Below are 22,692 nucleotides of genomic sequence, written 5' to 3'. Positions count from 1 at the left end.
ATACCCAGATTAAATGATTCCTCAAGGCTAAATATGTGTATATATGAATCGATTTAGCCCAGAAAATGTCTACAGTCTTAAGCCCTTGTGAAGCCCTTATTTACTGTCTGAATAAAAATGGCTTACCGGATCCCATAGGGAAAATGACAGCTTCCAGCATTACATCGTCTTGTTAGAATGTGTCATACCTCAAGCAGCAAAAGACTGCTCACTGTTCCCCCAACTGAAGTTAATTCCTCTCAACAGTCCTGTGTGGAACAGCCATGGATTTTAGTAACGGTTGCTAAAATCATTTTCCTCTTACAAACAGAAATCTTCATCTCTTTTCTGTTTCAGAGTAAATAGTACATACCAGCACTATTTCAAAATAACAAACTCTTGATTGAATAATAAAAACTACAGTTAAACACTAAAAAACTCTAAGCCATCTCCGTGGAGATGTTGCCTGTACAACGGCAAAGAGAATGACTGGGGTAGGCGGAGCCTAGGAGGGATCATGTGACCAGCTTTGCTGGGCTCTTTGCCATTTCCTGTTGGGGAAGAGAATATCCCACAAGTAAGGATGACGCCGTGGACCGGACACACCTATGTTGGAGAAAGGAGGTGTTACAGTCTAAGCTACAATGTAGATCAGTGAATTTCAGAAACTTATTGCAAAACAAATGCTTCTAGTAAGTCTTTCACTGTTTAAAAAGGGCAGTCTACTCCAGATTCTTCTTTGTTTAAAAAGGATTGATAATCCCTTTATTACCCATTCCGCAGGTTTAACCACATGGTTATATTAATACACTTTTTACCTCTGTGATTACCTTGTATCTAAGCCTCTGCAGACTGCACCCTTATTTTAGTTATTTTGAGACTTGCATTTCAGCCAATCAGTGCCCTCTCATAAGTAACTACACGGGTGTTAGCACAATGTTATCTGTATGGGACACGTGAACTAACGCCCTCTAGCAGCAAAACTGTGAAATTCAGTAAGATATGGGGCAACTTTCAAGGGCTTAGAAATTAGCATATGAGCCTACCTAGGTTTAGATTTCAACTAATACTACCAAGAAAACAATGCAAATTTGATTATAAAAGAATTGGAAATTTGTTTAAAATTGCATGTCTCATCTGAATCACTAAAGTTTAAATTTTGACTAGACTGTCCCTTATTTTGCTTTTATATTTTGCACGCAAATCCTAGAGCACTGAGACACAGGTTGTTTGCGGCAATGATGTGCTAGTGGTCAAATCTGAATTACCTGAAATGATGCCAGCCTAGAATCAGCACTGTGGATTTTGAGGACAGTGGAAGGGCGGGAGTCGCACTTCATTATTTACAATTAACAAAACTACATAATGCAGCATAATGAGGTTAGGGACCTTTGTATCCCTTTAACAGAACACTACAGAAATCATGTATTATTTTACGAGTCTCAAAAATAGTTTTTTTTAACTTAAAAAGTGACATGAAACAAAAAAGATTCAGATAGAGACTACAATTTTAAGCAACTATTCAATTTACTTTTATTATCTAATTTGCTTCATTCTCTTGGTATCCTTTTTTGAAGGAAAAACATTGCCCATGGGTGAGCCAACAACATGAGGCATATTTGTGCAGCCACCAATCAGCAGCTCCTGAGTCTACTTATATATGCTTTTCAACAAAGGATACCAAGAGAAAGTAACAAATTAGATTATACAATGTTCGCCACTGAATATTTTGCCAGCCAGGTATAACATCTTCTGCAAACCAAAGCACAAAATAAGTGAATTTAACAAATGTAATGATAATTTGTGCAATAAACAGTGAAATATTTTAATGTTAGTTAGTTATCTTAATATTGGCTAAAATTGTAGACGGGTGGTCAGTCCATTAAAGGGGAAATAAAACCCTTTTTTCCCCCCCATGATTCAGATAGAATATACAATTTTAAGCAACTTTCTTTTTTATTCCTATTATTTTTCTCCGTTCTCTTGGTATCTTTATTTGAAAAAGCAGGAATGTAAGCTTATGAGCCCGTCCAATTTTGGTTCAGCACCCTGGGTAATGATTGGAAGCTAAATGTCCTTGGGAAAACCCTAAGATAGTAGATGTAAATTGGAAAGTTGTTTAACATTGCACTCTCTCTAAATCGTGAGAGAAAAATGCCTTGAGGAAGGTCTCATGAGGCTGAAGTACATAGAGTTCTATATAGCCTTTTAGGGGCACAGTGTTTTTTTGTATAGCTTTATTCATTTGAAGTATACATCCCTTTTTCCTATATGGGGATAGTTTATTACCACTGCTTTAAGGTTACAGCTCTAGCGCTTTCCAATTCCCATATCCTTCTACTGAGTAAAATGTCTACTTGGACAAACAGGATTTACTCCTATTATCAATATTTCTTCGTTCGCTTGCTATCTTTATTTGCATCCAAGTTATTTTTTTGGTTCAGCACTTGTTTATTGTTCGGTTAAATCAATCCACCAATCAGCAAGAACAACCCAGGTTGTTCACCAAAAATGGGCCGGCATCTAAACTTACATTCTTGCTTTTCAAATAAAGATACCAAGAGAATGAAGAAGATTTGCTTAAAATTGCATGCTCTATCTGAATCACAAAATAAAAAAAATTGGGTTCAGTATCCCTTTAAGCAATTGTAGGAGGCAGTTATGTGCCGTGACTTGCAGTCACATTTGTAGTGGTGCCCACACGTTAAATCCCCTCTACAGGAGTTATATGCAATCAATAGAGCAATAATAAAATGCTCTAGCATACAAGGAAATTTTATTTTTGCACTTTAATGTCCCTTTTAGCTAAATAAATGTGCAGAAAAAGAGGAAGAAGTATATAGTCTAAACTGAAAGTTCATACATTCATAGTATAGTGTTAAACCAGATAATCAAGGTCATTCAGTTCACATAAATACAGGAACACTGTATTTTAATTAGAGCATGCCTTGTAGAATTCCTAATACAAACGACATCCCGAGGGTGTATTAAATATGTATTGCAAGGCAATAACACTACCCAGGAACAAAACTGTTAAATCATCTACCATAAATCTAGGCAACGATTTGAACTAAAAATAAAATTGTGCTCGCTAACAAAAATATACCATAAGGAAGAGATCAAGCCATTAAATCAAAGACGTTTATTCTGCCTGCACTAGTAGGAAGCCATCAAGTACGCGTGTGACATGCATTTTAAATCCTTTTAAACAAGATGATTTAAAAGAGGATAAGATTGAAATGGGTTTTCAGGGTGGGTGAAGAACCTACTGGCCAGCATTAACCCTTCAGATTCACAGAATGTGGAGTTTGAAAGAAGCAACATAATTGTACAAATCTAGTAAATGAAAACATTTTATAAATCACAAGGTTAGACAAAAATTCCATGAATAATCACACTAGTGAAAAAGGTGTTTTTGTTTTTTCCCCCCCAAACAATTTTCCGCAGATTGAGTGTTCTCCACAGAAAATGTTGCCAGTTGGGTGGCATATAAAGTAGCTGGGTGGGAGCAGTGTAATACTTTCTATTATAAAATGTTCTGCTATCCAAAAGCACAAATGTATTTAATGAGTATTTGTGCAATACACATTGAAACATTTAAATATTGACCAATTTTAAATATTGGCTAAAATTTTAGCCAGGTGATGCACACATTGAAAGGGTCATGCAGAGAACACTGATATTAAAAACACACACACACTATTGCATTTATACTAGCCAAATCAGGGAACCATTTCTCCAAAAAGGTTTACTTCAGTTCTCTCGCTTTTTTGTTCTTTGCAATGTAGATTTATTAATTATGTTGTCTGCTACTGTGTCCCCTTCCCCCCAAAAGGAACAGAAGACCAGGACTGCATACTGCAATGATCCTGGGATTATCTGTGTACAGCAACTCTCATGTTTCACTTTAGAGCTGTGGCCAATAAGGGGAAGATATATATAAGATCCTGCACTGATCAAGCAAATCACACTTTAGCATGTTACAAAGCCTATGCTCTGAAGTCTTGCTCATAAGTAACAATGCACTACTGGGAGCAAGCTACTAATTGGTGCCTACACATATATGCATCTTGCCATTGGCCATATATGCATCTTGCCATTGGCTCAAAGTGCTTAGCTAGCTCCTCCCAGTAGTGCATTAATGCTTCTAAGCCTATCTAGTTATGATTTTCATTAATGGATACCAAGAGAATGAAGCAAACCTGATAATAGAAGTAAATTTTTATTTATTTTTTTTATTTTTTTTAGGACCACTCAAGATTTGTAGATTTGTATAATTAACAAGTGCATAATAATGAGAATGATTTAACACCTACTCTGAATGTCAAATAAGCAGATTTTTTTTCTGACAAATTTATTTTATCATGTGACAGACATCAGCCAATCACAGACTAGTAAATTTATACCCTGTGAGCTTGTGCACATGCTCAGTAGGAACTTTTTCCCCAGAAAGTGTGCATATAAAACAACGGTGCAAAATTTGATAGTGGAAGTAAATTGTAAAGTGTTTTAAAACTGCATGCTCTATCTGAATCATAAAAGTTTATTTTGACTTGAGTGTCCCTTTAACTGAATAATATTTTGAGTTGCATGTGCCTTAGATTGTTAGAACCGGTTTTCTGGCTTAAAAACGAATTGGCTTCTGGTGCTAAAGATTAGTTTTTTTCTGTACAAATGTTTGGCTGGTTCCACTATTACTACTAAGTGTGATATACGGTCAACCTACCATTTATTTGCCGACACCGCTCCACAACGAGGTTTATTGTCAAGCTATTTAAAAATGGTTAGAAATTATTGGTTCTACAAAGGAAACTTTTCTGTTGATTCTCATGGTTTATCCTTTAAAAGTATGCAAAGAAATAGAAGTACTCAACCAGGAGTAAGCAATGTCAGTAGTTTCTTTGTTGCGTTACTACCCCGAGCAGCCTCTTTTAGCTCAATTGCCCTTTACATATAATCCTTTAAAAAAGGGACAGTAAACCTTGAAACTGTTTAGTTATGTGTAATAAAACAACTTTGCAATATACATAACCCCCTCCCCCTTTTTTTCATGTAATTTAACTATGATGATTGTGGATTTTTTAATGCTCATAGCTGTAAAAAAATGCATTCTGCTGGCTTCTCAAGACTAACCCTGTTGCATATCATTCCCTAATTGGCTTTAGCTAATAACTGCTAAACAATCCCCTTTATAATACTATAATGACCATGACTAGCCTTGTTGTCTGAAGACGCAAGCCCAGATAGGCTCCTACAAATAAGGCACGTGGGGGTGGAGTTTGGCAACCAGTCAACACAGCAGATTTGCATAATCAACAAATGCAAGATAAGACAATGCAATAGCACTTAGTCTGAACTTCAAATGAAAAAAATAATTTTTTTCTGACAATTTTAAAAGTTGTCCATTTCCACTCCCCCTGTACCATGCGACAGCCATCAGCCAATCACAAATTCATACACGTACCATGTGACAGCTATCAGCCAATTACAAATGCATATACGCTTATTCTGTGAATTCTTGCACATGCTCACTAGGAGCCGGTGACTCAAGTTTAAATATAAAAAAAAAAAAGACGGTGCACTCTTTTTAATGGAAGTAAATTGGAAAGTGTCTTAAAACTGTATGCTCTATCTGAATCATAAAAGTTTATTTTGACTTGAGTGGCCCTTTAAGCAATTTAAAAACAGATATAATTTAATAAAATTCTCTTTAAAAAAATCAATATTTACACAGCTTCTCATACCAGAAACAATATTTTATTCCATGTAATCTTTCGGGATGCAATAAATTGTTATATATGCTGAATAGAGGCTAAATGATTATGTTTTTCGAGCACTATATCGTCCCTTTTACATACAGAGCCCTGCTTAGCGAGGAAACCTTTTTCTGATCATGCATGGTATTTTCTTTAAATAAACAAAGCTCTCCACCAGTAGAACTTTGGGCATTGTCCATTATACTGCTTTATACATTTCTGATTTAAACAGCTTTTGCAAACATAAATAATTTGACAAATATGGTAGAATATTTTACATTCAATAACATTTATAATAATAGCATTTCAAGAGAACAACAAATCTATTTAAAATTTAGGAGCCAGTCAATGGCATTTGTAAATGAATATACAGAGAATAACCCAAAAAGTTAGGAGCCAGGGTAAAATTCTAGAAGCGGCAGTGGCTCCCTGGCTCCTGGGTTTGTCAAGCACTGGTTTAAAGGGCTATAATAATGATTAAAAAAAAATGTCATGCTCTAAAACTTTTTGGTTAAAAACAGTTTAAAAAGTACTACTCAGGACCCACAGGAGTTAACTATGCATTTAACCCCTTCGTCGCTAGTGATAAAAATAAATTTTCTAACAAAATTAGCACATTTCTTTTTATCACTACAATGGCCCTTTAAAGTGAAGGTAAACTTTGGTAAATGAAAGCCCGTTTTTTAAAAATACTATTAAAAACAGGGGCACTTTCATTTATCAAAATTTACAAAGCAGCCGTCTTGATTAAAAACTTCCTTTTTTTCTTTTCACAGCCAGAGCAGCTTCCCCTCTTGGAAATTCTCTTCACACGTCAGCAATGACTAATACGGCTTCCTCCAATCACGGCTTTCCCCCCAGGGTAGTCATTGCCTGAGGCCATGCTGTGATTGGAGGAAGCCGGATTAGTCATTGCTGACGTGTGAAGAGAGGATTTCCAGGAGGGGGAAGCTGCTCTGGCTGTGAAAAGAAAAAAAAGGTAAGTTTTTAATAAAAACGGCTGATTTGTAAACTTTGATAAAATGGTCAGTTTATCTCTTATGAGGGTCATAAAGATTTGCCTTTATAAATAAAAAGCCACTTATTAAACAAATATATTCTACAACAGCAGTAATGCAACAAAACAAGGCTCACTTTCACTGACTGGTTTAGACATTTGCAGAACATGGCCTGTTGTATTCATATTGGAGAAATGGAGAATTTCACAATAGGTAGGAAATAGGCTGAGTCAATAGCTGCAATAAAGCTTAGTATTGCTTTACAGGGCAGCTTTGTTTGTTTTCCATCCATGAGAACATGTCAGTCTCAGCTACAGCTCCCACAATATTTTTTATTGAAGGGACACTGAACCCAAATTTTTTTTCTTTCATGATTCAGAGCATGCAATTTTTAGCAACTTTCTAATTTACTCCTATTATCAATTTTTCTTCGTTCTCTTGTTACCTTTATTTGAAAAAGAAGGCATCTAAGCTACGGAGCCAGACAATTTTTGGGTTAGGACCCTGGACAGCACTTTTTTATTGGTGGGTGAATTTATCCACAATCAGCAAGAAAAACCCAGATTGTTCACCAAAAATGAGCCGGCATCTAAACTTACATTCTTGTTTTTCAAATAAAGATACCAAGAGAATGAAGAAAATTTTATAATCGGAGTACTTTAGAAAGTTGCTTAAAATTGCATGCTCTCTGAATCACGAAAGAAAAAAATTTGGGTTCAGTGTCCCTTTAAGGATTAGATTACCAGAGAACAAATCAATTACTAAAAAATGCTAACTGAAAATAACTTACAAATCAGTTCAGCAAGATGTTGTACAGTCTAACACAGCACAGCCTGGAGTGAGCCTAGTAACGGTGGGGTGTAGGAGACTCTTTACATTACAGGTCAACAAACCCGATTGTTCCGGAGCTGCACTACAATTAGTTATATAGAAACAAAGCATACACATGTAGCGTAGGTGCAAATATTTAGCAAATTGGGCTTAAAGGGACACGAAACCCAACATTTTTCTTTTGTGAATCATATAGTGCAGTGCTTGACAAATTAGGAGCCAGTAAGAATATTTAGGAGCCAGACAGTGGGATTTGTATATAAATATAGAGAATAACCCAAAAATTAGGAGCCAGGGGTAAATTTCTAGGAGCCAGTGGCTCCCAGACTCCTGGGTTTGACGAGCCCTGATATAGAGAATGTGATTTTTAAAGCAACTTTTCAATTTACTTTTATTCTCTTGGTATAATTTGATAAAGCTACATCAATGCACTACTGGGAGCTAGCTGAACACACCTGGTGAACCAATCACAAGAGCCAGTGTATGCAACTAGCTCCCAATAATGCATTGCTGCTCCTGAGCCTACCTTGGCATGCCTTTCAACTAAGGATATCAAGAAAAATAAATAAAGTAAAATGGAAAGTTGTTTAAAAATTACATACTGTACTCAGTCTGAATCATGAAAGAAAATTGTAGATTGCATGTCCCTTTAAAAAGATAATTAAAAGTTTCCATACTTGCACAGTATATATCAGATCTCAAATGGTCTACACAAAAAACAAAATTACATGTTTTAAAAGCATCTTTAGCAAAATGTATTGCTTTCCAACCCTGTCCAGTACGTTTAACTTATCACCTATGTAGTGGTCAGTTGGTGACAAATATCAATGAGCGACAGTTCTTATTAAGTAATCACTGTGTACAATGTTTTTTTTAAATTAAAAATTCTAGTAAAAGCAAATAATAAAGCACAAAGTTTGTTACAATGCATAATCAACAATTACATTTTTAGTTTAGTTTCTTTAAATTAAATTCAACATCAACAAAAAGAATCAAATAAACGGATAGAAACACCAATTGTAAATTCCTGTTTCAACATAAATTGATTACTAGTTTGCAACAATGTTTTACCACAGTTATATATTGTCGTTTTCCTTACAAACGGTGCTGACATTCAGTGATCACAACATGTGCACACTCTTGAGCCTATCTAGGTATGTTCTCATTTCCTTTCTACAAAAACAAGGGAAAGTTTGTTTCACTTCTTTGTCACTTTAAAGAGACAGTGTATCCTCTTTTTTTTTTTTTTTTTTATTTGTTCCCAATGACCCATTTTACCTGCTGGATTGTATTAAATTGTTTACAAAAAAGTGCCTTTACCTTTATTTCAACATTTAAATTAGCTGGGGGGGGTGTATATGGCACAAATAATCTAGCACTGTCTAGCTGTAAAAAATGGTCAAAGTGCACCAAGATAAGAGACGGCCTCCAAAGGCATAGAAATTAGCATATGAGCCTGCCTAGGTTTAGCTTTAAAAGGGACACTAACCCCAATTTTTTTTTCTTTCTTGATTCAGATAGAGAATACAATTTTAAATAACTTTCCAATTTACATCTATTATATAAAATTTGATTCATTTTTTTTTTATATAGTTTGAAGAAAGATCAATGCACATGGGTGAGCCAATCACAGGAGGCATGTGTAGAAGCCAATCAGCAGCTACAGAGCCTATCTAGATATGCTTCTCAGCAAAGAATATCAAGAGAATGAAGCAAATTAGAAAATAGAAGTAAATTAGAAATTTGTTTAAAACTGTATGTCCTTTCTAAATCATGAAACGGAAAAAAAGAAAGAAAAAAAAAGTGTGTTTCATATCCCTTTAAATAAAGAATTACAAGAGTTCAAAGCAAATTTGATTATAAAAGAAAATTGGAAAGTTGTTTAAAATGCCATGCCCTATCTGAATCATGAACGTTTAATTTTGACTTGACTGTCCCTTTAATTAGTGACTATAGAGAAACTGTGTAAATATGGGCAGCAAAAGGGATTGCACTCCCAGTCGGGTTAGGAGAGAGAAAGTGCTAATTTCAATTGTTTTACAGGCTTTGGTATACAAGCATGTGTGTGTACAGAAAGTGATAAAATAAAGAAAACAGATATCACTGCAAGAAATAACTATTTTAATGGATGGTGGTTTCAAATAAGCCCATCTTTTTCATATACAGAAATACAACATAAAAGTAGCAATTTCTAATGTATTTTATACTCTGCAGATTGTATAACAAGCCATTGAAAACACATTAAGTAAAAAACTATTTTATAGTATACGGCCTCTTTAAAATGGAGAGAATATATATATATATATATATATATATATATATATATATATATATATATATATATATATATATATATATATATATATATATATATATATATATATATCTCATTTTTCCCTTGCTATGAAGCACACAGCAAGCCCATGAATGTGTACAACTGGCACTTTACGGTTTTACGCCGACACTCCTCACAGGCGTCATTTTATTTGCTCCGTACAGAACACATGCAAAAAAAGTTGATACATTTTAAATACACATCTTAACAAAAATACTTTAATATACCATAGATCTTCTAACATTCTGAAACCATAGAAATTTACTAAAAAAAAAAAAAAAGTCTCATTTGGAAGTAATATGTTCAGGTTAACTACACATAATGAAATAAAATACATGTTTGCTAGCTACAAAGTACAAAAAAAAATATCAGATCGCTAATGGAGAATCATATCAGTAACGACAAGCAAGACGCCAGCCCACACACAAGTGAAAGATCAATAACATCAGGGTCGGCTCTAAGGGGGGCTTTGGGGGGCAATGCCCCCCCAAATGGTATGCTGTGCCCCCCAGGGCAAAAGAAGTGATTTAAAAAAAAAAAAAAAATTTTTTTTTTTTACATTTTAAAAGTGACGGAACGTCCAGGGTCCCAAATGTCGCATCAACCATTTGCAGCCACTGGACCCTGGAGATCCTCCACTGGAGGGCCCAGCTAATCTCTTTACTCTCCTCTATTTACAACCAGATAACAAATAAAGTTGCATTTCCCTGCTGGTGCTCTCACAGTTAACCTAGGGCTTGCAATGCCCCTCCTCCTGCTAGCCCACTTACTACAGAGCTGAAGTGAGATGATGACATCATCAGACCTCTGCAGGAAGTGCTGGGAGAAGCTAACAGTCAGTGAGAGGGAAGGCAGAAGTAATTTTGTGAAAACACAGCCGTATAACCAATGTGTGTGTGGGAATCGTATCCCTTCCCTATTGTGCTTTATATCCTGGCAGCCACAGATAAAGAAGCAAATTGGGAATTCCTTGGTTTCCCCACTGCAGGTCACACAAAACAAGTGTGCTATGTGCCTGCTTTATCTGCAGTGATCAGTGTAAAATGTGTGTCAGATTATAGGTGCTCAAATACACACACTTCAAATGTAGCTGTGGGACAATGAGTGAAATAGCCTTATGTTTATTATTTACATGTTTCAAAACATCTCCTATTTGTCCCCAAGGTTATATTATATTATATATATATATATATATATATATATATATATATATATATATATATATATATATATATATATATATATATATATATATATATATATATGTGTGTGTATATACATATATACCGTGTGTGTGTGTATATATGTGTCCACTGGCTGTGTCATATGTGGGAGACATTCCTGAGATATGACAAATGTAACCCCTGCACTGCCATAAATCTGGTAAATGTAACTGCTGTGGCACTGCCAGACATCTTATAAATGTAACCCCTATACTCCTTGAGATATGACACATGTAACCGCTGCACTTCCAGAAATATAAACAAATCTAACTCCTGCACAGCCAGAGATCTGATAAATGTAACCCCTAGACTGCCCCTGGACTGCCACAGTAGGTCTGCTCTTATTTTGACTCTCATACATGCTTTTTAAATGCGTGCCCCCTCGTGAAAAAAAAATGCCCCCCATTTCATTCGTTCTGGAGCCGACCCTGAATAACATAATGAAATAAGAGCCAAACTGACAGGGAAGTGCTGCCAAGGCCTAGCAATAATAGGTATATTTTGTCACAGCTTGGACCTTTACAAATACTGTACAAAACATTTTCATTTATTACATCCATTTGACAGAGCGGCATCTAAACATGTCGTCTTATACTATAAATACTTCCTACTTTTGTGCTATAAACATTAGCAGGAAGTACCTATAGACCACTGGTTTAAAAAACCTGTACTCAGGCCTCCCTAACAGGCCACATTTTGTGGATATCTGAAATAATCAGCTGATTAGGAAACCTGGTTATTTTACCTGCTCTCACCCAAAGTTATCCAGAAAACCTGAACTGCTGGGAAGGCCTGAGAAAGGGTTTCAAAACCAGCACTATAGACCAATGACCCTCAAAAAAAGATGCATCTACCAGCCAATGAGAATTAGTAGGAAGTACACAACTGATTTACTTATTAATTAAAGGGATAGTCTAGTCAAAATTAAACCGTGATTCAGATAGAGAATGCCATTTTAAGCAACTTTCTAATTTACTCCTATCAATTTTTCTTTGTTCTCTTTTAAGCGCTACCCAGGTGCTAAACCAAAAATGGTCCGGCTCCTAAGCTTTCATTCTTACTTTTTCACAAAAATATACCAAGAGAACGAATAAAAATTAATAGGAGTAAATTAGAAAGTTGCATGCTCTGTCTGAATCATGAAAGTTTAAATTTTGACTAGACTATTCCTTTAACCCCTTAAGGACCAAGGACGTACAGGATACGTCCTTCAAAATCTGTCACTTAATGACCAAGGACGTACCCTGTACATCATCAGGGTTTTCAAGGGCTGGAAGCGATCACTTCCAGACGCTTTTAGGGTATTGCAGTCATGCCTCGATATTGAGGCATCCTGCAATACTCTTTCTTAAGTCCCCGATACAGAGAGAGCCACAACTGCATCGGCCAGCGATGGTGCAAATCATTGGAGGGTGGGAGCCATTGCAGAGAGGCGGGCCATCGCTAGGAACTTTCGGCCGGTGGTGGATCTCACATGCACGCGGGAGTGCACAGCCACTTAAGAAGTGGAGGAGAGGAGGGTGGGAGAGGGTAGGGTATTGAGGGGGGGCAGCTACACTACAGAAAAAAAAAGATTTATAAAAAGGGCAAATTTTATTTAAAAGTGGGTACTGGCAGACAGCTGCCAGTACCCAAAATGGTGGCAAATAGTGAGAGGGGGGATCCTACACTTCTGAAAATATCTAATATAAAAAAATAAAAAAAACACGTATTTTTATACTGGCAGACTTTCTGCCAGTACTAAAGATGGTGGTGACAATAGTGAGGTGGGGGAGGAAAGAGCTGTTTGAGAGGGGTCAGGGAGGGATGTGTCAGGTGGGAGGCTTATCTCTACACTAAAGCTACAATTAACACTTCAAGCTTCCTACAAGCTAGCTTATTAGCCCCTTCACTTCTGGGCATGATACTAATTACCAAAATACAATGCCAAAGCCATATGTCTGCTATTTCTGAACAAAGGGGATCCCAGAATCATTTACAACCATTTGTGCCATAATTGCACAAGCTGTTTGTAAATAATTTCAGCGAGAAACCTAAAGTTTGTGAAAAAGTGAACAATTTTTTTTATTTGATCGCATTTGGCGGTGAAATAATGGCATGAAATATACCAAAATTGGCCTAGATCAATAATTTGGGTTGTCTTCCAAAAGAATATAATACATACATACATAAACAGTTATTCAGGGATTCCCGACAGATAGTGTTAAAATGTAACATACAAATTTTGAAAAAAATGGTTTGAAAATAGCAAAGTGCTACTTGTACTTATTGCCCTATAACTTGCAAAAAAAAAAAAAGCAAAGAGCATGTAAACATTGGGTATTTCTAAACTCAGGACAAAATTTAGAAAACTATTTAGCATGAGTGTTTGGTGGTTGTAGATGTGTAACAGATTTTGTAGGTCAAAGTTAGAAAAAGTGTGTTTTTTTCAATTTTTTCATAGTAAATAAGATATGAAGAAAATAATGGTATCTTTAGACAGTCCATTTAATGGCGAGAAAAACAGAATGTGTGGGTACAGTAAATGAGTAAGAGGAAGTTTACCGCTAAACACAAACATCGTAGAAATGTAAAAATAACCCTGGTCCCAAACGGTAATAAAATAGAAAAGTGCTGTGGTCACTAAGGGGTTAATGTAATTATAGGGGTAAAAAAAAAAAAAAAACCACTGTAAAGTACATGGGTGCATTTCAAGTTTAAATAGACGCACATTTGCAATATACTCCCAATTAGCAAAAATACTTCTAGTAGAAGTTTTCCATCAGCATACGCACAGTATGCATGTGCAGGGAGCTGGTGTGTAGTGTGTCTGAGGATTTCATTTGTGTCATACAAGCCATTGCTGACTCTCTAAACAGGTGTGATGTTTGAGTACTGCTACACGGGCACTCACGTGTGTGTATGCTGCTGAAACACCATAATAACGTTTACTAGAAGCATTTTTACTAATGGAAGTATAGTACAAAAATGCATCTATTTAACATTGAAATAAACCCCTGCCAATTTCAATGTTGACCTCTTTAAACACAACTGTTCATATGGATGACAACGAAAATGTTTCAATAAAGTATTACTTTAAAACAGGGGTTTAAGATTTAGGAGCCAGTAAGAAAATGTATGAGCCAGACAGCGATATTTGTATATAGATATATGCAGAATAGCCCAAAAAGTTAGAGCCAGTGGCTCCCTGGCTAATGGGTTTGTGGAGCCCGGCTTTATAAAGAGGTTACCCAAATGCTGACTCACTTAAAAGTGAAAGTATCTATAAAAAGCTGACTAGAAACTATCACACAAACATCTCCGATTAACAAGGGATGTTTTTCCTGGGACTTGCAAGGGGAGCATGCATGAGGCATATGCAGGCACGGGCATTTTATTTCCCTCACAGGATTAGAGTCAAGTGTAAACTTAGCACTGATGATGTTGATTGGCTCCAGGTTTCCATGACACAGCTAATTTATTTTTTCTTCAAATTAGGTGACTTTTCTACCTCTAAGCCAATAGCCGTGCTAGCCATACGGCATTGTTATTTATAACGATGGTAAATCCTAGCGTTTAAATGCTACGATTTACCATCCCTTTAAGTACAACTTCCAAAAGTCAACTTTCTATTAGAAGAAAAAAAAAAAAAAAAAAAAAAAAAAAAAAAAAAAAACGGAAGGACAGATTAGAGACCAAATTGTGAAGCACCATATTTTTTTAATTTAAATACAACAAATAAATTATTTTTACATCTATTTCAGTGGTGCAGGGTGGGTAACCATTGTACAAATAATAATCCATTAGCAAACCATGGAAGTCTAGTTGCCATGGCTACTAAAATATTCCTTCTGACTTCTAAGATTTTTTTTTCTAATGGTATAATGTGTACGTGCTGTGATCCTTCCCCAACTGCTAAGAAAATGAAATTGCCTGACTCATACAAAAACAACCCCACAAGGATCAAATTAATATGTACAAAAAAATTAAAATGTATTCATTAAAGTTTTACCTGGCACTTTATACATTTAGATATCTCCTAAGCAAAAACGTGTAGGCTCATGGATAAACAGTTTTTTTTTATTATTATAGTAAGAATTCAATGTAAAATCTTTCAAAATTTTCAAAGAACCCTTTAAACCTTCTTAATCCTGTCTTATCTCCAAAATCCTGTTTTGTCAATAAAAGTAGGATAAATTGTTTAAATGAAAGGTTCTGTGTGTTTAGCTAGTGTAAAAGGGTTAACACACAATGTCAAAGTATCACTCATGGAACTCTCCCATTCTACTCTAGATGTAGATGCATCCAGTGATTGAAGAATATGCATGTATGCATCCTTATTTGCCTGTCATCTCATTTTCTCATATAGAATGGCACAGGCATACAACTTTAAAAAGGGATATTAAAACAGTTAACCTATGGTAAAAAACAAAAAGAAAAATATTGGAGTATAAAAACAGCAAAACAACTTAATGGTTTTTTGTAAAACTAACACTTACAATTTCTCACTGTAGCCCCTGCCCTCAGTGTGATAGAGTGGAACATTTTTGAAACTTAAGTTTCCTTCTGCCAGTTCTGAGCATGAGCAATTTTGACTCCCTGTTTAGATAGTCTATTTACTTAATACTAACCCAATTCTGGGAGCTTTATGATATCATGCTAGATAATCTTCCTGTAGGGCTGTGACAGGAAGTAATGGACCCTGCAATAATGAAGTTTTTAAAAAAAAAAAAAAAAAGTAAATGCCACTACTCCGTGCTTTTTTTTTTTTTTATTTATTACAATCTCTTTAAATATGTACCCTCTTTGTCAGGTTTAAAAGGGACATAAAAGCATTTTTTTCCCTTTCATGATCCAGATCATACAATTTTAAACAACTTTCCGATTCACTTCTATTATCAAAAATGCTTTGCTTTTTGATATCCTTTATTACAGGAACAGCAAAAAACTACTAGGAGCAAGATGAACACATCAGGTAAGCCAATGACAAGAAGAATACATGTGCAACGACCAATCAGTAGCTAGCTCCCAGTAGTGCTTTGCTGCTCCTGAGCGTACCTACGTATTCTTTTCAAAGGATATCAAGAGAATCAGCCAAATAAAAAGATAGAAGTTAATTGGAAAGTTGATTAAAATTGCTTGTTCTATCTGAATCATTAAAGAAACATTTTGGCTTTCATATCCCTTTAAACACGTAGTGAAATAAACCTATTTTAAAATAAATCTGTGTTCTCCCCAGGGCATTTTTACCGGGTGCACCACCCTGCTAAAATTTTAGCCAATCATAAGCTAAAATGAACTAATATTAAACAAAATGTTCTATCTTTTTTGCACAAATGATCAATAAAATTGATGTTAAATTATGCAATTTATTTGTACTTTGTATAGCATATTAGAAAATATTACACTGCCCCCACTCGGCTGGGAACATTTTCTGTGGAGAACACTGTAAATGATCCTGCAAAAGGAGTTAGGATTGCTGCGTTCCATATAAACAAAGACCAGGCATTGCATTATGCCCTCTCTTAAAAATTAAAGACTAGAATCCACCAGTATGAAAGCAAAATTCTAATGCTAAAATAATCAAGAAGCTCATTTGTGAACTTTTTTCCTTCAAGCTTATGGTAACACTTCAATGTCTACTTTAACCATTCGGTGTGATATGTTCTGGTGAGGTACAATACAGATGCAGCAACTACTCCATCCAATCACAAATTATTTGCAGAGGCCAGATGGCCTGTATGTGACATTGACCTCATCCTCTTGTGGAATGTCACTGTAAACAGCATGGGCACATCAGCTATTCACGCATAGCTACAGAGTCAAATCAGGATCTAAAGCATTAGCTTAGTCTATCACATATTGACCAATGATGAGCTTATAAACAAAGCCTATGCGAAAGAGAACAAAAGGCATCAAATTCTGTTTTGCTTTTACATTTGCAATTAGGTTTGAAATATCACTATTAACTAATGTCCTAATACCAACAGTTTTGGTACCACTATACATAGAATGCTGTGAATTGGTCTTACTAATTGGCAATCTACTATAAAATAAAAGTTTAGTTGAACAAGGGCTTAAAAAATAAATATATATATATATTTTTTATTTTTTTTAATATGTAGACACTTGGAATAAAATTATGGAAGCTATATAAAATTTCTACAATATCCATTCTAAAAGGCTTTCATAAAGACTGCATGCTCATATCACAGTAAAACAATAGACAAATTGTATACAGAATACCATAAAAAGGTTTCTCTTGTCATTCTCCAAAGCAACCTTGAAACGTACAGTTATCACAATGGCGCATTAGTGGTGTGCTTCACTGCTTGCGCTCTGAATAAAAAGGTTACATCAACAAATAGGAAAAAGGGATGGCCCAGAGCCCTAAACGATGACACCAATCAATTAACAAAAGATAATATTTAGATAAGAGAACTTTAATACTAATAATGAAAGAAAGCACTGGTATTAGTATAAACAGCTAAGTATAACAAAATGACAAGACAAAAAAAAAACAAAAAAAACTTCTGAATGCTCAAAAACATATTTATTCAACTATTAATCCTGGGTACATTTTTTTTATTTTATTTTTTTGACAGGCACCAAAGCTTTGATTACGCCAATGTTTATTTTATTCTTATTCCTAAAGCAAAGCAATAGGTTGTGTGTAACACTATCAGGCAAAGGGCTATAGTACAACAGGAAGGGGATTAATGTATTTCTGCTAATGATAATAGACTCACAGTCAGCTCTGACACGTTTACAATGGAAAACACCAAAAGGCTAAAACGCCAGTTGGACAGTTAACAGGTGCAGCCACTGGACTAGAATTCAACAGTCTATATCACAAATTATTCTGAATTTTAAACTGAGGGGAAAAAAAAAATACAACGAACAATAAATATGTTTTACTTTCACTGACAGTTCACCTCTCTGCTCTTGGTAGCAGGTTTGGGATGTTTTAATTTCCTAGTACAAGCAGGAAATTTGTATATGTCTAATGTATTAAATTGACTTTAAAAAGCCTTTATTAGTGAGATTATATATATATATATATATATATATATATATAAAAAAAAGAGCACTCTCACCACAACAGCAAACTCCAGGGTGCCAACGGTTGAATATAATAGATAAGAGGCAGCACTCACTGGTCTTTCCCTTTCCTCAGTGTGTCCCTGAAACGTCACTTTGTTATATTAAAGTACACTTTGGAAAGACCAGTGAGTGCCGCCTCTTTAATATATATATATATATATATATATATATATATATTTAATTAGTATGCCAAGTTATCCCATTTAGACTAACTAGTAAAAATACAATGAAAAAGGAACATATAAATTGCAGATTTAAAATGATTTATCTGCCAAAAATGATGCTACTTTTTTGTTAAAGCAAACTTAAACGTGGAAATTAGAGTTTTAAATAAATTAATATAAAAATGTTTTTACTATTTGACATATATATATATATATATATATATATATATATATATATATATATATAAATAATAGTCAAGTCTCCATATATGAAGACCCACATATTAGCCGTTTTTATTTTCATAAGAAGTTACAATTAACAGTATAAACATTCATTGTGAGTTAATATTTTGAAAGAAGTTCCAACGTATTGTTAAATTATCTTAACATTAACTAAACTGTCTGTACAGTATATGGTCTTGCTGATCAGAGTTGTGTAAAAAGTGCGATGATGGATGGGGGAGGAGAGCAACTCTATTGATCACTGTGGGGGAGCACAATAGGAAGGAGGAGAGAGGGGAGGAATCCAAATCTACAAGATAAAGGAAAACTTGGAAATCAGGTGGGAGAGTAACTAAGAAGAAGGGGGGCTCCAACTGAAAAAGTCTCACTGGTTCATTTAAACATGGGGAGGGGGCTAAAGGAAGTAAATGAACAAGTGCACATTTATAAACAACTAAATGAGGAAGTATACAATTCAGTTGTGATCTTTAGTAAACAAATAAATTGCACCTTAATGACTGCATCAAACATAAAGCTTCTGCTACAAATCATGTGAGTGTTCAGTGAGATTTCTCCCTTATTCTGCAAAAAAATTGAAATACTAGCATGAGCAAGGAAGCAGGTTACACCACATAAACTCTACATGTTCGCACAAGATCAAAATGGCTAATCGATATTAACCTCTTCTTTCATGTGTACATCTTATGATTTGCAGTAATAAATAGGTAAATCTACGAGTAGGGCAAAGTATTTATATTACTGGTGTCAAATGCAAATCAGAATTTCCTGTTCCAATGTTGAGAAAGTCCGAACAGCTGGGAAGGTGTAAGTATTTTGTTACAGGAAAAGAGAATTATAAGACTATTGCAACACACTTTACAGTAAAATGTATTTGCAAAATAGGGACAAAACGTGCTTGTAGAAGTTAATCCATTAGCTGCCTCAAAAAAAAAAATACCACAACGCAAAATTGCGCAACACCTGCCACTAAATAACGCAAACCCCTACAAATGTTAAAAATCTAAATTGTTGGGTGCTCACCTCCTGCGATCTCCCAGCTCCAGAACAATGTGCACTGGGAAGTGAGTGCTCTCCCCCTGCAGTATGGCGGAGTGAGCAAAGCTTAGAGGTTCATCACCAGCAGCGCCAGCTATCCCAATAAGCAGAGCTGCAGAGAAGTGCAGTCGCAAGCCTGGAAAAAATGGGGGGAGGGGATGTAATTGGAGCTGGAAGAGGAGGAGTGGAAGAAAAGGAAAAAAACACATAAAAGAACTGGATGTTAGCTTGCCAGCCACAATAATAGATCCGGACTTCCCATAGAACTTCTATCATGGGATATAACCGCATAAATCTATCACTTGATTCTCATTACACAGCATTTATGTGGTGGAATGTATAAGGCTGTGTATTATATTTATCACAAACATTTTATTATTTACAGTGAGGTACTTGGAAAACACATTATGCTTTCTTTCATCCTGACGTTTAAAAAAATTATTTAACGTATCTGCAGAAAGAAATATATTCATACTTTAATTAAAATATTATGTTCCATTTAGAACATTGTTATATAAATAAAATTTGTGTAAATAAATTAAACCATAGTTATTTTCCTTTATTTCACATTGTTTTTCTAATTAAAACCTAAATGATATATGCAAATAATTAATGGTAAACTCTACTCTTTTGATGAACACCTATGCACCGAAACAGATATACTAAAAGGAATGACAATGGTGAATGATAAAATGCAATGGCCATAGACTTAAGTGGGATAGAAAATTAAAAATGTCATAGCAGCAAAACTTGGAACATATCACAGGCGGCCAGATTACGAGTTTTGCGTTATGAGCGGCTCGGTAATAAATTGCAAGTTATTTCCACCGCTCATCTTTAATAGCGCTGCTTTGAACTGGTTTTACGTGCTCGTGCACGATTTCCCCATAGACATCAATGGGGAGAGCCAGCTGAAAAAAAAGCCTAACACCTGCAATAAAGGAGCGTAAAGCTCCGTAACGCAGCCCCTTTAATTCCTATGGGGATTTTTTTTTTATGTTTAAACCTAATACCCTAACAATACCCTAAACACCCCTAATCTGCTGCCCCCGACATCGCCTACACCTACATTACACTTATTAACCCCTAATCTGCTGCCCCGACATCGCCGACACCTATATTACACTTATTAACCCCTATTCTGCCGCCCCCGACATCGCCGACACTTAACTACTAATCTGCCGCCACCTACCTACACTTTTTAACCCCTAATCTGCCGCCCCCAATGTCGCCGCCGCCACTATACTAAAGTTATTAACCCCTAAACCTCTGGCCTCCCACATCACTAAACTGTTCCAATCAGCCAATAATATTGGCTGATTGGATCAGCCAATAGGATTGAAGCTCAATCCTATTAGCTGATTGCATCAGCCAATAGGATTTTTTACCCTTTAATTCTATCAGCCAATCAAAATTCAAGGGACGCCATCTTGGATGACATAATTTAAAGGAAACTTCATTCTTGAAGAGCCAGCGAAAGAAGAGGATGCTCCGCGGCGGATGTCTTGAAGATGGAGCCGCTCCGCGTCGGAAGGATGAAGATAGAAGATGCCGTCTGGATGAAGACTTCTGCCCGCCTTGAGGACGACTTCTTGCTGCTTGGATGAAGACTTCTCCCGGATTCATTGAGGACTTCTGCTCGCTTGGATGAAGACCTCTCCCGGCTGGATGAGGATGAATGTCCGGTCTTCAAAAACTGTATGTGGATCTTCGGGGGTTAGTGTTAGTAGTTTTCTTTAAGGGTTTATTGGGGGTTTTATTTTTAGATTAGGGACTTTGGGCACAGAAAAAGAGCTAAATGCCCCTTTAAGGGCAATGCCCATCCAAATGCCCTTTTCAGGGCAATGGGAAGCTTAGGTTTTTTAGTTAGGTTTTTTTTGGGGGGGTTGGTTGTGTGGGTGGTGGGTTTTACTTTTGGGGTTTTTTTGTATATTTTTTTTACAGGTAAAAGAACTGATTTCTTTGGGGCAATGCCCTGCAAAAGGCCCTTTTGAGGGCCATTGGTAGTTAAGTGTAGGCTAGGGGTTTTTTTTATTTTGGGGGGGCTTTTTTATTTTGATAGGGATATTAGATTAGGTGTAATTAGTTTAAATATTTGATCATTTCTTTTTTATTTTGTGTAATTTAGTGTTTTTTGTTTTTTTTGTAATTTAGTTAATTGTATTTAATTAATGTAATTTAGTTAATTTTAGTGTAATGTTAGGTGTTAGTGTAAGACAGGTTAGGTTTTATTTTACAGGTAACTGTATTTATTTTAACTAGGTAGCTAGTAAATAGTTAATAACTATTTACTAACTAGTCTACCTAGTTAAAATAAATACAAACTTATTTGTGAAATAAAAATAAAACCTAAGCTAGCTACAATGTAACTATTAGTTATATTGTAGCTAGCTTAGGGTTTATTTTACAGGTAAGTATTTAGTTTTAACTAGGTATTATTTAGGTAATAATAGTAATTTGTATTTAGATTTATTTTAATTATATTAACGTTAGAGGTGTTAGGGTTAGATTTAGGATTAGGATTAGGGGTTGATATTTTTATTTAGTGTTAGTGATGTGGGAGACTAGGGGTTAATAAGTGTATGTAGGTGGCAATGACATTGGGGGCAGCAGATTAGGGGTTAATAATATTTAACTAGTGTTTGCAATGCGAGAGTACAGCGGTTTACGGGTTAATATGTTTATTATAGTGGCGGCGATGTCCGGAGCAGCAGATTAGGGGTTAATAATTTTATTTTAGTGTTTGCAATGCGGGAGGGCCCCAGTTTAGGGGTTGATAGGTAGTTTATGGGTGTTAGTGTACTTTGTGACACTTTAGTGATGAGTTTTATGGTACAGCTTTGTAACGTAAAACCCATAACTACTGACTTTCAGTTTACGGTACGGATCTTGTAGTTATGGGCTGTACCGCTCGCTTTTTGGCCGGACAGGAAAACTCGTGATACCAGCGCTGTGGAAGTCCCATTGAAAAATGACTTTTCAAAAAGTGCAGTAGTTACGTTGCATGATGGCCAAAAAAGTGTGCGGTACACCTATACCTACAAG

The 22,692-nt window shown here is 35.6% G+C and overlaps 1 protein-coding gene across 4 annotated transcripts in view; it reads right to left on the bottom strand.

The window, feature by feature from the left end:
* SEMA4D (semaphorin 4D) overlaps window positions 1-19,790 on the bottom strand; it is a 397,671-nt gene extending 377,881 nt beyond the window's left edge. For all 4 annotated transcript variants that reach the window (XM_053702391.1, XM_053702393.1, XM_053702392.1 and 1 more), the window contains exon 1: window positions 19,633-19,790. The gene's annotated coding sequence lies outside the window, so the exon portion shown is untranslated. The remainder of the gene's footprint in view (window positions 1-19,632) is intronic.
* Window positions 19,791-22,692: the final 2,902 nt, after the last annotated feature.

The sequence above is a fragment of the Bombina bombina genome, chromosome 2 (genome assembly GCF_027579735.1).
Source record: "Bombina bombina isolate aBomBom1 chromosome 2, aBomBom1.pri, whole genome shotgun sequence".
Lineage (NCBI taxonomy): Eukaryota > Metazoa > Chordata > Amphibia > Anura > Bombinatoridae > Bombina > Bombina bombina.
Note: the sequence above shows the minus strand (reverse complement) of the source record. Positions and strands in the feature narration are given on the sequence as shown.